The following is a 14,003-nucleotide window of genomic DNA, read 5'->3' on the forward strand; positions in this document are numbered from 1 at the left end:
TTGCAAGACACAGAGCTCTTCTCTGTTACCTCAGGAGAAGAGGGTTGATTACAAGTGTCTAGACTGGAAGTGAAGCCTCATCACATTCCAGAGGTAGCTCTTGTTCTCTATGTGTCAGCTCCTCTCTCTACATCCATTTTGTTCTCTCTTCCTCACTAATGGCTTCTGCAGCTGACTTAGAGTCAGGACCTATTCATAATTTGGTAGGTCCGTTGCAAAATAAATGAAGGGTCCCTTGTTTAAAACGGAGGAAAAAATGCAAACTAAAATGTAACACTTCTTTCTTCAGCGGCCCTTTGTCTCTCTTCTCTGTCTCTTTCTGTCTCCACTTCCTTGGTGTTTTATATTTGCTATTTAACACCACCTTCCCCAGGCACGGAGACACTGGCAGGGCAGCGCAGACTCTCTTGGTGTCTAGGAGCCCAAGCCTGAAACTTGGCACCCACGGCTGGGTTCCCCTTCCTTGCCATCCACCAGATGAGCACCATGCCTAAGGGAGGAGTGGAGGAGTTGAGCCAGGCATCATCCCTTCCCACAAGTCCACTGCCCCAACCCAAGGCAGACGGCCATCCCCAACACCCAATCTCTGCGGGTGATGATGCACCAAGTACCTGGGTTGGGGGAGGCTGAGAGATTGCTCCACTGAATCACCAAATGAATCACACCAAATGAACCATGGTGTGCCAGCCTGGGGCAAGGACAGCTGTCACCGCACCCCATTTCCAGATGCCACAGGGCACAGGGGTCCAGCCCTCCCCGGCCCAGACTCGGCTCCCTGCTGGGCAGTGTAGGGAGGAGGAAGGAAGGAGAAGGTGGGACGGACGAGGGGGAGCAGGTCTGAGAACTCAGGGCTGGGACGCAGCCTCGGGAAGCCGAGCGCCTGGTCCATGTTCCATTGTCCCATCCACTTCACCAACAAAACCCAAACTCAAAAAAATAAAATTCAGCACTAAATCCAAGCATGGGGCCCTGTTTGACCACTGGCTGCCTGTCCACGAAGCTGGCCCTTTTCGGAGTTTAAAGGGGTCAACATACATACGGAAGAGCATAGTTCTGTCTGACGACTCTTGGGGTTGCACCTTCTACTGCAAACTGGTTTATTCTTTCAGTTTCCCAAAATTAATTTGCCGAAATAGAAATCTGACTGGCCCCACTGTTTTTCTTTATTCTTTTTTTAAAAAATAAATCACATGAGAACACCTGGGTGGCTCAGTTGGTTAAGGGTCTGCCTTTGGCTGAGGTCATTGTCTCATAGCTAGTGGGTTAGTGAGTTCAAGCCCCACATCGGGCTCTGGGGCTGTCCCACAGAACCTGTTTCAGATCCTCTGTCCCCCACCCCCCCCCCACTCGTCCCCCAACCCCCCCCCCACTCGTCCCCCACTTGTGGCGGGGGAGGGGGTGTCTCTCTCTTAAAAATAAATTAAAAATAAATAAATAAGTCACATAGGTCGTTCGTTGCTGTCCAGCCAATGGATTGGCTGCTTCTGGGTCAGGTGTCCATTCGGGTCCAATCATTTGGAGCTTTAGAGGACACAGCCGCTCAGCATAAAACGTGGACTCCTGGGATGCCCCCTCGTGGAACTGCGGAAAGCAAGTCATGATTAAATCGTTAGTTTGGAGTTCATCAAATATGTTGAATTTTGAATGAATTAATTTTATTTTTTAAATTAAAAATATCCATTGAAGGCCCCTCCTGTGCAATATTTTCTGGCCAACATTATGGTTACATTTTACATATGGAAGGACTAAATGTTTTATTAAGATACATCTTTTCAATACAGTGTTTTCTGAAATTTACACTGGCTGCCATATATTTGTCTGAATCAATGCAGTTCTAGATCATGTAAAATCCTGACTCTATAGAACATCTTTAAAAATTACCTTGCTCAAGTCCTATCATTTTACAAATGGAGAATGCATTAATTAGGTCAGGACAAAATAAGACAATTATAGCATAATACCAAGCCAGAGAGAGTAAAGAGACAATCCCTATGTCAAAATTAAAAATAATTTAAAAATATAACAAAAGTACCTAAAACTTGCAGATAAAAGAGTTAATATCCTTAGTACACAAAGCATTCAAATAAATCAATAAGGAAAAAAATCAATAGAAAAATTGACAAGCAGGAGCAGACAATTAAACAAAAGAGTGTACAAATTGCCAGTAAAATGTTCAGCTTCACTATTTAAAAAAGAAATTAAAATGACAACAGATAGAATTTTTCTCCCAATTGTCCAAGATTATAAAACCCAGGGCTGGTCTATAAACCCAGGGAAACAGGAATATTCAGATGCATAGGAGAATATTTCAGAGCAGCCTTGTGAAGGTCAGTTTGACAATATTGATGAAAATGTGAAAGATACAAGAATTCTGACCCTAAATTTTGACTTCCAGGTTTGACTCCAAGAAGCACTTACATATGTAGACAATGGCATATATATGGAATGTTTCATGACAATACTTGTGAAAGTGACAAATTTGAAATATCCAACAATCTACCAAAAAAAAGTTAAAATAAACTTATGATATTTTAGTCCATTGGATATTTTAGTCCAATATTTCGATGAAATATTATGTAGCCAATACAAAGAATAAGGAAGATTTACATGCACCTACATAAAAAGATGTCCAAATTGTAGTGTTAAATGGGAAAAAAAAGTTAAAGAAAAAATATCCATATTATGAACTCATGTATTTAAAAACTTCTATATATTACTATGAAATGTTACTTAATGTCCATTAAACATTGTGTATAACATAAAATAATGTTCCAGTACAATTTCAGAAGATAGCATGTAGTCTGCATACGCCTGTGGGTGTGTAGGAGGAATGTCATCCAGGACCCTGGTCTCAGCAGTGGAGCCACAAGACGTTATTCCTGCTCTTAAAGAGCTTAGAGTCCAGGAGAGGGGATGAAATTGCTTCAAAGAATAAAAAGCACAGGATAGAGTGTCATTGGGTACTTACTGGCTCTGAGGCATTTTCATGTTCACAGAAACCCTGGGAGGTAGATCCCCATTTTTCAGATGACCAAACTGAGACTTTTCTAGCAACACAAGGTGGGGCTAAGTACATGGCCAATCATTTCCCCATAGCCCTTAGACAACCACAATTATACAACTTCCATACCCACCTGTCCCTTGCAGCAGAGGTCCCGCACCACCTTTGACATTTAAAAAAGAAATTAAAAGTAGCACAAACATATTGTGATTACGTATATAAATATTTGCAAAAATGTCAGAATTCTACTCCTGTTTTCTCTCTGTTGTAACGTCACGGAACTTTTTTTTTTTTTTTTTTTTTTTTTTGAGATTTACAGTGACAAGATTGTTCGAGAAGCCCTGGGTTCCAGGCCTGGTTCTGCCACTTGCTGCCTGTGGGCTCTGGGCAAGCCCAGTGATAAAAGTGTCACTAACAGACCTGCTTTGTTTGTCCACCTCCAGATGAAACAAAGCATGGGCGAGCCCTTTGAACCCAATAAAATAATGAAGATGACAAGTTTCTCCTCCACAAGCCTTGAATTTGGGCTCTTCCCCGGCCCCCCCCCCCGCCCCCTTCTCTCTGATTGAAGCATCATCACACAGAACCAGGAAACAAGGTCATTTTCTCTCTAAGAACCAGCTCACGTGCATCTCCCTGCAACATATGGGGATCTTTCTTTGGAGAGGTTGCTTGGCCAGGTGAACAGCTGTTGCTGGATGCCCTTATGAATAAGTGGCAATAACTCTGATGGAGTGAGCTTAAGAAGACAGCTTAACTACTTTGCCTTGCGAGTAGGCTTGTTTGGGGTTTTCCTTCACTTACGCCACCCCTGGATTGATTTCTCCTTTACTTTGTGTGGTAGCGATCACGGAAGTTGGCATTCGCTGAGAAAAAATGCTCTTTGGGATCTCTAGCTACTGTAGCTGGACAAAATATATGTTGGCTGGCAAAAATGTACAGAAAAACAGATTTTTACGAAATGTAAGTTAGATGGGTAAACGGCAATATGCGTCAAATGCCTTAAATTATGCCCATCCTTTGTCCCAGTAATTCCACTGGGAGGGTTTTATCTGTCTGATCATATTGGATAATTATGAAAATGTGCATTTTTAAGGAGGTTTATTACAGTATTATTTATAATGGTAAAAATAAAAAATGATCTTACTAGATCCTATTACAGGATTGTTTAAATAAATGAAGGCACATCTACCCAATACAATATATACGACTATTAGCAATGATGTGGCAGATGTGTGTATACATTCACACACATGCTCATACACAAATATGTGGAGAGGTATTTTGTTGTTAAAACTGGGGTGGAAAACAGTATGTGTAGTAAAATCTCATTCTGCTTTAAAATCTCTATCTTCACTTCTATACAAAGTCTAGAAGATTATACGTCAAAACGTGAATGGTGGTTATCCTTGGATGATGACATAGGATAAACACAAACACACACACACACACATTGTGTGTGTGTGTGTGTGTGTGTGTGTGTGTGTGTATAACAAAATGACCATTGATTTTATTGCACTTAAGAAAAATATGTTGAGTTCCCGGGTGGCTCAGTTGGTTAAGCGTCTGACTTCGGCTCATGATTACACCATTCATGAGTTCCAGCCCCATGTCAGGCTCTATGCATAGGGCCTGGAGCCTGCTTTGGATTCTGTGTCTCCCTCTTTCTCTGCCCCTACCCTCCTTGCTCTCTGTGTCTCTGTCTCTCTCTCTCTCAAAAATAAACACTTAAAAAACTTTTTTTAAAAACATGTTATTTTTTCTTTAAACATAGAATTAGGAGATTCTATCCCCCCCCCCCCCATAAAGATTAGATGTATAAATGCAAAAGAATCCCCACTCACTGCACCAAGAATTCTGGTGAAGGGAAAAAATTAACAAAGACCTTAGATCTCCCAGGAATTAACTGTTCTGGAAGGGAGTCTGCAGAATTTTCAGAACTTTGTATTTCCTTTTAGCAATTTCCCTAGTCCTGAATCTCTGATCTTTGACAGTCTTGACGACTCTTTCATCCTTAGACCATGGAATTTGCACATCCACTTGTTAAAGGTTTATTCCACCATGTTATGAGTGCTGACCTCTCTGCGGCCTCCACAGACCGGGCGCTCCTTGTGGGCAGGCACCTGAAGAGGATGTGGCGAGTGGGCAGGCGGAAAAGGACAAGGTTCTCTGTAAACGTTGGGGACTGAATGCTCTGACAGAGCGACAGGCGTTAATGAGGTAGGTTTGTTAGAGGTCTGTGGCGGGAGAGAAGTCGATGTGGAAAAGTATGGAATGGGTTATGGAGGAGATGGTATTTGACATGACTTGGAAGGATTTATCTGAGCGAAAATGCAGAGTGGAAGGCCACTGATTCCAGGCAGAGGGAACAGCAGGGGGGAACCAACTGACCTGGTGTGCTTAGCACTGAAGGGGTTCCGGGGACTTGGGCCTTTCGGTGTTAAAATCCTATCAGTCCTCGGCAAACCGTGATTGACTGGTTGCTTGGCAGAATAGTGTAATCAAAGGCAGGAAGATAGAAAAGCCAAGTTAAGAGACACGTCATCTACTTTGGTTAGAGAGTGGCTTCAGCGTAGGGAAACCGTAGACAGCAAGGTCAGGGAGGTTCCGTTGGGCCTAACTGAAGAGGGCCTTGAATGCCCCAGTGAGATTCTTGTGCTTCATTTTGTGCAAGTGGTAAGACCAAAGGCACTTTACATCCGAAGGCTTGACTCCTCTAGCACACATTAAATCTCTCTCTCTCTCTCTCTCTCTCTCTCCAATATCTCTCTTCAAAAGCATCTGTTACACTTCCGGCTCTTTTGCCCTGACATGATGTCTCCCCCTGATAAAGCACACCTCGAATTTTCAAATGTCGTAATCAACTGCAAACGAGAACTGCCTTCCCTTGTTTGAGGGAAGTCGCTTTACCCCTCATGGGGACAGACGCCACGGAGCCCTCCACCTCCACATCCAACCCTTCTGTCACTGGCGGACATGTAGGAGATGACTCACTGGCTGGAATTCAAGACAGGGCGGGTGGCGTCTAGGGAGCAGAGCAGAGGTGGGGGGCTCCTGGGGAGTGAGAGCGGGTGACCCTGGCCTCGTGTGCACCGTGCTGCTGAGCGGGGTGCCGCCCGCCTCTCCTGGAGCATCTGAGCAGAAGCTTGGGCTGTTGCAGCATCGGGGTCTACACAGAAGGCCATTGCCATCCACATCCTGGTGTCTCTGTCTGTGCACCATAAAAACTGACAAAAGGGGCCTCACTGCTGAGTTTCAGACTGAATGTTTAATGCAATTAATGCATATTTCATAGCACAATAACTGCCAGAGCTTTGCTCTGCCATCCTCCCCGGCTGAGTTATTTACACAGCCATTTTGAGCCCAGTCACAGAGGAAGTTGACAAATGAGTATCTGTGCAACACGTCTGGTCTTTTCCCATGCAGATCAGGGCCTCACAACTTCAAAAAGTCCCTGAGCAGCATCTCAAACTCACCCCCCCGCCCCAGTTGGGTGAATAGATTTTCCCTTGGTAAAAATCCCTTGACTTCCATCCTTCCCTTTTCTCTCCTCCCTAGCCCCAAGAAAAGTATTAAAAAAAAAGGGAGGGGGGGTATGCTAATATCATCGTGCCCCGAAATGAATCTTAGTGATTTCTCTCATTACAAAATCCCTAAAAACGAAGAGAGTGAGCTGTCCCCCTGGTCAGTGACTTCGTTTATTCATTGATCAGTTCTGACAGTCCTTTGCAAGGCAGCTCTGCCCCTAGGATGCTTTGACATAAATCAGGGGCTCCTCAGCTCACCTGCTCATCACCGGTGATGGATTTGGCAGGTTTTCAGGTTCCTGTGAAACAGATCTCTGGACCAGGAGAGCCAGACTGGGACTCAGAAGGTAGCATTCAGCACGAGAGGGATGTCGACTGACTCACATCTTGTGTCGTTTTTCACTTACTAGGCATAAATCCAGCCCTTTGAGTCTTAGTTGTAACCTTCGATTAAACATCAAGAAGCTTCACGTGTACTTTGTGCAACTGTCGTGTTCCTGACAAGTTGTAGATAATCATTTCTTTGGGTAAACGTGATCCTGTGTTTCCAGTGACTCATTTAGAGACTTTCCGGGTTGCTCTTTCTGTACCATGTGAACTTTTTCTGCCTCCCTCTCCCCACCCCAGTCACTCTGCCAAATACTTAGTAAGAGAAAAAGAAACCAATTTAGGAAAGAGCAGTTGAAATGAACATTGAAACGAATCCTTTTACAACGTGTGAATATTCACCCTTAATATATCGATTTTGTCACTATGGGCTTTTAGATGCCAAGTTTTCCCAAATAGAGGTCCGTCCATGGTAAAGCACCCTAGCAAATCAAAACAGCCGGATGGTTTTATTTTTTAATATAAGTACAGAGCTAAATTCAGCAAGTTTGATTTTTATGATGAATAGATTCTTAAAAGTGCAGTCGGATGTAGCCAGCTCTCCCCTATCTACCACGTTTGGTTTGGGGGAAAGCATGGGGATAGTTGTAAAACTCAGGCCTCAGAGTCAAAAACTGGGCTCCAAATAGGACACCCAGACACTCAGAGAGAAAGGTCATTTAGCCCTTTTGGCCGAGGAGAAGATTGAGATGTCAGTGACAGACTGTGGTGACATGAGACACTGTCACGGATATGACTTTATACTTGGAAGTCCTACCGGCCTGAGTTTGGTTGCTCACTCCACCTTCTACCAGCTGTGAGACTTAGCGTCACTAGTCTTCATCAAGCCTTCCTTTTCTAACTGCAAAGTGGGTATAAGATAAAACTTACCTCTAATGCCCTTATGATGGTCAGACGAGATAGTGCACGTAAGCCGCTTAGCGTGGCACCTGATCGTCACAAACATGCGCTAACTACCAGCTCGAACGGGGTAGACTGTGATTCAGTGTGTTTTGATCTTCCCAGGCTCTCAGTGAGGCTGGCGGGACTTTGGATGTTATCATCCCCATTTCGCAAAGAGAATACTGGAACCCAAAGAGATTCTAGGTTCTAGGTCTTGCCAGCCACACAATGAAGGACGTAGGAATAGAGGCCAGTGAGTTCTAAGAACACAAACATTGCAGCCCTTTACCTCGCCCCTTAGACACTGGGCAACGTGGGATAAAATGGAAGTCCTCACTTCCTTTCCCAGCACCCAGTTATTCAGCCTGAACTGACCAGGGCTGGAGAGGGAAGCAGCCAGCCTCCCACTCCGTAGATGTGAGGCCTCTGACACTTGGCTACTCCTCTCTCTTCTTTAGCATAGAAAGGATGCTGAAATGCTAACAGCTTCTGGTTATTGAGGGCTCGCTGCTTTTTGCCTGGGATCTCGCTAAATGTTTTACCCACACGACTGCTGTCCTTTGTGGATGTTACAAACGCCGGCGCAGGCTCAGAGAGGTGGGGTGACTTACTCAAAGGGGATAGCTAGCAAGTTGTGACGTCATGACTGAAATCAGTTAAGTCAGGGTGATCCCAAGTAGAACTTTAAATTGCTTCACCACGTGGTGAAGCAAGTTCAGGTTTCAGGTTCCCTCAAGCAGAAATGACCAAACCTGACTGGTCATCAGAATTGTCCAGGGTGCTTATGAAATAATGTAGATTCCTAGGCACCACTCTTGGAGACTGATTCTGTAGGTCTAGGCGAGACCAAAAATCTGTATTTTTTCAATCCTCAGTTGAATCTTGTCATCAACCAGGTGTGGGAAGTCAGCTTTAGGACACATGCCCAGCTGCCCTCCAGAGTGACCTTGCAGATGGCTTATTCATTACTTCCTTGTCCTCTGGGGCCATTTTGATCTCTGGTGCCTTCCTCACCTTCAGACTCAGTGTTTCAGTCCACACATCAAATATTTATGGAGTGCCTATTGTGAGCAGGACACCCTTGCTCTAAGAGACCAATAACTTAAGGCCGCTGGAATGACTGTGTTCATAGTCCAGAGCTGGCTGTGTGTATGCAAGGTTCTGGAGGCATGTTTCTTTGTAGAGGCTTTAAGTTTTTTGCATATGTTTTTCTGTTATCTGTTTTCCCAGAAATCAAGAGCCAGTCCCCTTTGTCTGTTTTTAAAACACAACCCATACAAACTAATGACGCTTAGTACCTGGCTCCGTAGTTAGTAAAAATGGTTGATAGCATGGGTTTGAACAAAAAGGAAAATCCCTCCTTCAGAAGGTATTAAGCAATCACCAGTTGGGGGTCTCTGACCTGGCCCACGGAGGTTCTTACCTGAGTTCTTTTCTGCCTCCCAATATACAGCAACCCAGCCTTCTTCTTCCTAATTACCCTTCCCAACCCCACCCCAAACATAGACTCAATGAATTTGAACAGAAGCTGGGAAAGAGGCTGAGAAGGAGCATGCAATACAGTGATCCTGAACTCTAGCTCCACATGACCATCATATAGGGAGTTCCTAAAATATACTGATGCCTGCATCCCCCAAAGTCCAATGAAATGAGAATTCTGTAGGGATATTGGCAAAGTTTTGTTTGTTTGAAGATCCCCAGGTGATTGAATGTGTAGCCCATTGAGAAGTACTACTGTAGGAGAAGAGAAATGGGCTAGGAATTGGAAGGATATCTGGGTTCACTCTAGCCTATGTGACCATTTACACATGGCTGTCGCTGGCTGAGCTTCCTAACACCCGTACAATGAGGATGCTGGACTGGATTTCTCATGGACTAGTCTATTTTCAGCTATCACATTCTAAGTTTTAATGATCTGGGGTCAGCTCAGATGAAGAGGGAGGGTTGGGTGGGGAATAACAGCACAGACCTTGTTTCTTTATAAGGGCCAGATGCACAGAGGGAGGCAGACAGCAAGAGGGAAAGAACGGGAGCTGGATGCTAATTGGAAAGGATAAGGGACATGTCGAGTTGTCAGTTTCACTCGCAGGGACCTGGTCTGTGCCTGCTGGAGCAACCCTGGTGGATCCCAGGAAGGATCTTGGGCCTGCCAGTGTCTGTCCTCTCTCCTATCTGTCTATCTGCCGGCATGCTGTTCCATGGCAGAGGGCTTCTGTTTGTTTTCTTAAGACGATTAAGTCTTTCTAAGTCCCCCTCAGCAGAGCCTGTGATTGAAAGTGACAATTGAAGGCTACCCTATTTAAAAGCTGCCACTTTGTATTAGCAGAAGGATCAGCTCTGGTTGGGGGATATTTTACTGATGCATTTTTAAACTTGATCACAGAGAAACGAACAGGTGTACAGGGGGGGCGGGGTGGGAGGTACAGAAAAGTTGGAGAAGAAGTGACAAGGTTCCAGTGTTTAGAAAGCAGCTCCAAACAGGTCAAATCCAAAGCCCTCATCCAAAAGGGCCAAATACAACGGGAGACTGGGCAACGGGGAGGTGACTTTGAGTGGTGTGAACAGCTGACCTAGGGGACCTAAAGGCCAACGGGGCAGAGGACTGTGACCATCTGTCCATTGCTGAATTAGAGCTCAGCCCTCACCACAACTTTAAGTTGTTGCAAAGTATTTTGATGCCTTCCTACCTTCCTTCTCCCACAGGAAGACAACTCCGCACATGCAGCTCCTTTCTTTCATCTCCATTCCTCAGACAAAATTGCTATGAGACATTTGTAGTGCCTACTACGTGACAGGCACCATCCTGAGCACTGGAGGCACGAAGACGAATGATTGGTACTCTCCCAAGGACTCTAAGGACTCTAGGAGACAGAAGTAGGGCCACATGTGACCAGTGCTAGGGGGAGGGAGCTTAGAGCATTGGAGGCATAGAGCACTCACCAACCTGGAGAGTGAAAAGGGATGCTTAAGCTGATTTTTGCATTAAGAAAGAGAAAGTTATTCTAGAAAAAGAGAACAGCATGCACAAATGTATGGAGGCCCCAATTCTGCATGTTCTGTTCAGAGAATGACACGTGTTTCAATAGAGCCTTAAGAGAATTGGAAAGGAAGCTAGAGAAGAAGACAGGAGCCAGATCACAAAGGATAGTGTAGATTCAGTTGAGTGAGAAATTTAAGAAGCCATTGAAAGGCGTGAGACAAGAGGGGAGCCTGGGTTACTCAGTTGGTTAAGCGTCCGACTTCGGCTCAGGTCATGATCTCATGGTTTGTGGGTTTGAGCCCCGCATCTGCTGCTGTCAGCACAGAGCCTGCTTCGGGTCCTCTGTCTCCCTCTATCTCTGCCCCTCTGACACTCGCTCTCTGTCTCTCTCGAAAATAAACATTAAAAAAAAAGGCTTGAGAGAAGAATATACAATTAAACATATATTTTAGAAAGATCACTTCAGCAGCAATATGAAAGATGCATTAGAAAGAGAGAAACTTGGTGAAAGGGAAAATAAACCTACTTCACACTAAAGGTAGAGGGCTTCTCTAATAGCCAGGAAGAGGGAGCTGTTTCTCCAGCACATATTGAAACCTCGTGACATAGGGAGATGTCTTTGTACTAAGAGTCTTACCCTCCTCTTGCGCATCTAGGTCTGGTCATGGGGCAGACACCCTGGTCGGAATTTCTATAGATAGTGCTTGTAAGAGTGCCTGACCTTGACTGGGGAACATGCCTATTTCATGCTCAGAACCCACACCTGCCAGGGATATGTCATCAAATTCTAAAGCCAAACCCTCATCACTTCCAGCTTCTAACATCCACTGAAGTTTTTCTAGTGTGAGCATTGCTAGTCTGTCTTGTTCTCAGGTGGCTGACAGATTCACCTCTCTTTCCTCTTCAACACTGATGAGATCTACCAACAGTGAAAATCTAAGTGGCTTCTAGACAAGCAATGAAATCCAGTGCTGTTTAAAATCCAGGGTGGTTTAGACACACAGTGTCTGATTGTGTGTTTCCCGGAGAAAACTTGCCTTATTCTACAGTCCCCTGGCAGATGGGGAGTTGAGGCATTTTTTCTAATCAGGAGTAACAGCACAGGGCATCTCACTGGGCCGCTGATCCATGGTTATGAATCTAGCATATGAATCCCAGTTGCTGTCACCCCTGCGTGAGAGCTTCTAAATCAGAACCACATGGAAACTTTAGTCTTTCATGGCTTTGGGCCCAGGAAAAATTCTTAGTGTTGAAGCCCTGGAGGCTCTCTCATGCATAACTCTCTCTCTCTCTCTCCCTCTGCCCACAGTTTGTCCATCCCTGTGTAGCTTCTGTGGAGGTGCTTGCCACCTGTAGCTGGCACCACATTCTAGCAGGTTTCTCTAGGATCTGACGGAAGATAATGTGTTTTGTCTGCATTGGTCCTTCCACAGACTGAATGTTTGGCTGACCCAGACTAGCGTCCAAGGCACAGGGTCTAGTGGCAACCAGGGGAGTAAAAAGAATGCCTTGAATTGGCCTGAGAGTACCTGGCACCAATATCCTCTTTCAAACTGGAAGGACTCAACTAAGAAATTGAATATTTGTGGGGCACCTGGGTGACTCAGTTGGTTAAGCATCTGACCCTTGGTTTGGACTCAGGTTCATGATCTCATGGTTCTTGAGTTCGAGCCTCTGCTGACAGTGCAGAGCCTGCTTGGGAATCTCTCTCTCTGCCCCTCTCCTGCTCACTGCCACTCTCTCTCTCAAAATAAACAAATAAATGTTAAAAAAAAAAAAAAAAGAAATTGAGTATTTGTAGGGTCCAGATAAAAATCAGTTCTGACCCTTATTTCTTAGGGAGGTTTTACTTTTTCCCTCTCTTAGGTTTATAAACTTAATATGATATATAAGTCTAGTTTTGTTTTTTTTTTAATGAAAAGTTCTCTACCTAACGGTATTCTCCCCTAAATTGTAATTTTAATCTTACCATGGTCTTTTCAAGGTGCCTATGATTTTCTTAAAATCATCATGGCTCATAACTGGGCCCACATTTACTTTTTTTATCCATACATTCAGCATCTAGGGATTCAAATATTCTTAGCACCAACTTAGGATAATCATTCTAATGTTGGGTACAGGTGGTTATGGTACCCTAAGTCTAGAATTCTAGATGACATTTCCCCAGATTATAATTTTATAACTATGGACCATGTGGTCAAGTCCCATTGGGTTATTGTTGTTTAAAAACAAATCATCAACAAGCAAAAGTCTTTAAAAATAACTCAAGTTTTCTACTTGTATTTTCAAACCTTTGTCTTTCTCATTCACTATTATATCCCCAGCCTCTGAGTTAATGACTGATACATACTAAATGCACAATAATGTTTTTGTTAAATTAATGAATAAATACATTGACCATGCCAATTTATCCCCACTTCCTCTTTTTTTCTCTCTCATTCACTTCCTCATTTACAAGAGCTCCTCTTGGGATTTTTACCCCAAACTCCATCCCTCATCCTTGCCCCATCTTGGCCTTAAAAGGTAGGAGAGGAAAAACAATGAATGGGCCAAGCCAGAGGAAGGGCAGGCAACTCTATTTAAGTTGTTTTGTCCCATCATACAGAGACTGGCTTATAGTCACTGGTGAGTTTTTAGTAGGGTTCCCTTTAGAAGAAGGATTGTGAATTTGGAGACCTGCCCCACTCAGTCCAGCATATATAAGTTGACTGATTCCTTATATAGATGGTCTTCCCAAGGAAGAGTTATTATGGAGAGTCTTTCCTCCGTGCCACAGAGCTGGGTGCTCATGGGATAAAAAAAAATATTGCATCTTGGAAAATGAAAATTCTATGTTTTTATATTTTAAAGAAGTAAACAAAGACAGAAGGGAAAGAAGTATATAACTTGGAACTTGGGCAGGCTCTTGAGTTTTCCTAGCATAACCTAACCCCAAACTCTCTCTCGCACTGTTGATATCCAGGTTCTAACATCATGATGGGAATATTCTGGGTAGAGAAGTTAGAAGGAACAAAGACCCCTAGAAATGCAAGACAGAAAACTAGAAAATGAGACTGAGGTTGTATGCAAGAGAATGGTCTTGGAGGTCCATAGGAACCAGGGTGGGGTTATGATAAGATAAAAAAAAAAAAAAAAAAAGGCTTCAACCCAGGAAGTGCCATGGTCAGATCGACATTTAAATGGACTTTTTTTTTTTTTTTTTTTAATTTGGTGGCTCTCTAGAGGA

The 14,003-nt window shown here is 44.0% G+C and overlaps 1 long non-coding RNA gene across 5 annotated transcripts; it reads right to left on the reverse strand.

The window, feature by feature from the left end:
- Positions 1-1,364: 1,364 nt before the first annotated feature.
- Positions 1,365-7,956, reverse strand: LOC109254560 (uncharacterized). Of its 5 annotated transcripts, XR_002074883.2 has the most exons (5): positions 7,786-7,956; positions 7,258-7,337; positions 6,787-6,972; positions 5,393-5,484; positions 1,365-1,581 (listed from the first exon to the last, which is right to left on the reverse strand). It is a non-coding gene; the product is annotated as an uncharacterized LOC109254560 (long non-coding RNA). The 5 variants fall into 5 exon arrangements; XR_002074884.2 differs by lacking the exon at positions 6,787-6,972 and having other exon boundaries at positions 5,393-5,477; XR_002074881.2 differs by lacking the exon at positions 6,787-6,972.
- Positions 7,957-14,003: the final 6,047 nt, after the last annotated feature.

This window comes from Panthera pardus, unplaced genomic scaffold, assembly GCF_024362965.1.
Source record: "Panthera pardus isolate Hobbes unplaced genomic scaffold, ASM2436296v1 HiC_scaffold_21, whole genome shotgun sequence".
Taxonomy (NCBI): Eukaryota; Metazoa; Chordata; class Mammalia; order Carnivora; family Felidae; genus Panthera; species Panthera pardus.